Genomic DNA, 3,038 nt, shown 5'->3' on the forward strand with positions numbered 1-3,038 from the left:
TATGTCTCAAAAATTACATGGCAGCTCTATATAACAAAGACTTAAACAAGGCCCCTGTGGTCCCCTCAATCCTGCCACCTGCCTCACTTTGAGCCTTGGAGGAGAAAGAAGGTGAAGGAAGGAGGGGCTGTTGGGATGATGTGCACCCTTTAGAAGAGGGCATTTGGAATGGAAGCAGACAGTCTGTGGTCAGGTTTCCCTGCCTGACCTTGACAACTGTGGAAGCTCTAGGGTTCGAGGTCCCTTGGTGCACCTGGTAGGTGTCAGTGACAAGTAACCACCCTACAAATTGCACAAGTAAGTGTGTTCAGGGAAGTGAGGTAGGGAAGGAACTGTTTCATCACTCTGGGATGTGCTCCTTTAAAATAGTAGCTCCAGTGTACGTTTAACTGATGGTTTATACGTTTTCTTGTCTAGTATCTTACCTTGTATTTTTTTTTTAATAAAAAAATTAAATATTTTGCTCTTTTTCTTTAAAAAAAGTACAAAAAGTAGAAACGAGGGCTCACTATGCTGCCTAGACTGGTCTCAAACGCCTGAGCTCAAGTGATCTCCTGCTGGGACTCCCAAAGTGCTGGGATTATAGGTGTGAGCCACTGTGCCCAGCCAGTGCCCTGATTGAGATGGATTCTCACTTAGTCACCCAGGCTGGAGTGCAGTGGCACTATCTCAGCTCACTGCAACCTCTACCTCCCAGGTTCGAGTGATTCTCCTGCCTCAGCCTCTAAGTAGCTGGAATTATCAGTGTGCACCACCATGCCTGGCTAATTTTTGTATGTTTAGTAGAGATGGGGTTTCATCATGTTGGCCAGGCTGGTCTTGAACTCCTGACCTCAAGTAATCTCCCCACCTCGGCCTCCCAAGGTGCTGGGATTACAGGTGTGAGCTACCATGAACAGCCTACTTTTATAGATGTGGAAACTACTATTCTGTACTGGCAGACATGAGAGCGGAACTCTTTTTTTTTTTTTTTTTAGACAAAAAAACATGAGAGTGGAACTCCTTTTTTTTTTAGACAAAAAACTCTTTTTTTTTTTTCTCATTCTGTTGCCCAGGCTGCCATAGTGCACTGGTGCGATCTCGGCTCACCTGCAACCTCAGAATTCTGGGTTCAAGCGATTCTCCTGTCTCAGTCTCTGGAGTAGCTGGGATTACGGGCATGTGCTACATGCCCGGCTAATTTTTGTATTATTAGTAGAGATATGGTTTTGCTATGTTGGCCAGGCTGGTCTCGAACTCCTGAGATCAAGTGATTCCCCTACGTCAGTCTCCCAAAGTGCTGGGATTATAGGCGTGAGCCATGTGTCCGCCTGAGAATGGAACTCTTCATACATTCTACCTCTCACTCTACCCTCACATCATCTCCATATCAGAGGGTTGGTGGAAGTCTCTTCAGGTGGAAGATTCCTCCGAAGTAACTTTGTGCATTACAGTCTGGATGGAGCAGTAGTTAAGTGTGCAGGCCCTGCAGCCAGACAACCTGGGGTCATGTCTTAGCTTAGTCATTTACTGGTGAAACGACTTGGGAGAAATTACCTGTCTGAGCCTTAGTTTCCTCATCTGTAGAAATGTCGGGATGATGATGCTACCTACCTTATGGAGTTGTGAGAATCAATAGGTTAGGACATGTAAAGTACTTAGAACTGTGCCTGGCACATAAACACTTGGTACATGTTAGCTGTTAGCTGCTTTGCAAGTCACTTAAAACCTGTGGCAGAATGTGAAGTGTTCGCAGAGCCCCGCTCCAGCAGTGTGCACTCATGCCACTAGGTGTCGCAATTCAGCAGGCACAGTCCTGAAGCTTGACTTGGGGTGGTTAGCTGGGACTTTAATTTTAGCCTATTGTCATTTTTGATTTGATTTGGTGATTTCAAGGGGATAAACTGACATGCCATCTTTTGAAGTCCTTGGGGATCCAGAAATTCCAGCAGAGTTGCTGACATCCAGACCTGGGAGGGGCTGTGTGGAGTCCTGCCTTTGTTCACAGTTAAAGTGGCATATAATTTATCATTCACACCAGGATATTTCAAGAGCGAAAGGGGGACTATCAGGAACTATGCCAGGACAAGAGGAGTAAGTAGGATGTGCCCCCAAAACTTGGATACAGCCACCCTACCCATCTAACCCAATACATGGTACTCCTCAGCATTTTTTTGAATCTGAAGGAGGGAAACTCAATGACATTTCTTCAGAAGCCTGGCATGATAAGCGGTGACCTCATGTGTTCATTAGTCCCTTCCCTAAGAGGGTCATGCCTCACTGTCAGGTTTCCTTATGTTTAGTTCTCGGTGGACATGATCAGCATGTCCACCTCACAGACCACTAGTCACCTTGGTGTCTTTTATGCTGAGTAATCCCATCTCCTCTATAGCTTTTCTTCAGAGCTTCCTTCCAGCTGTCAGCCCCTCGGAGGCACTGAGGCGTTCATCATTGAATGCCTGGTGAAGGAGGGTGAGCAGCAAAGCCATTTTCTGGGCAATTGCTGAGGAGATTCTTCTAAGGTTTCAACCATCTCTAAAAATTCAGAATCCCAATATTTCCGATATGCTTTAGTTAATTAATTTGAGACAGTCTTACTCTGTCACCCAAGCTGGAGAGCATTGGTACTCATGGTTCACTGCAGCCTTGACCTCCTGGGCTCAAGCAATCTTCTCTCTTCAGCCTCCTGCGTAGCAGCTGGGACTACAGGTGTGTGCCACCATGCCCATGCACACCTGGTTAATTTTTGTAATTTTATTAGAGATGCGGTTTTGCCATGTTGGCCAGGCTAGTCTTGAACTCCTGGGCTCAAGTGATCCACCTGCCTCGGCCTCCTAAAGTGCCAGAGTGTGAACCACTGTGCTCCACCTTTTTTTAATTTTGAGACAGAGTTTTGCTCTTGTTACCCAGCCTGGAGTGCAATGGCGCAATTTCGGCTCACCACAACCTCCGCCTCCTGGGTTCAGGCAATTCTCCTGCCTCAGCCTCCTGAGTAGCTGGGATTACAGGCACACGCCACCATGCCCAGCTGATTTTTTGTAGTTTTAGTAGAGACGGGG

Source organism: Cebus imitator, unplaced genomic scaffold, assembly GCF_001604975.1.
Source record: "Cebus imitator isolate Cc_AM_T3 unplaced genomic scaffold, Cebus_imitator-1.0 Scaffold187, whole genome shotgun sequence".
In the NCBI taxonomy this organism is placed as follows: domain Eukaryota; kingdom Metazoa; phylum Chordata; class Mammalia; order Primates; family Cebidae; genus Cebus; species Cebus imitator.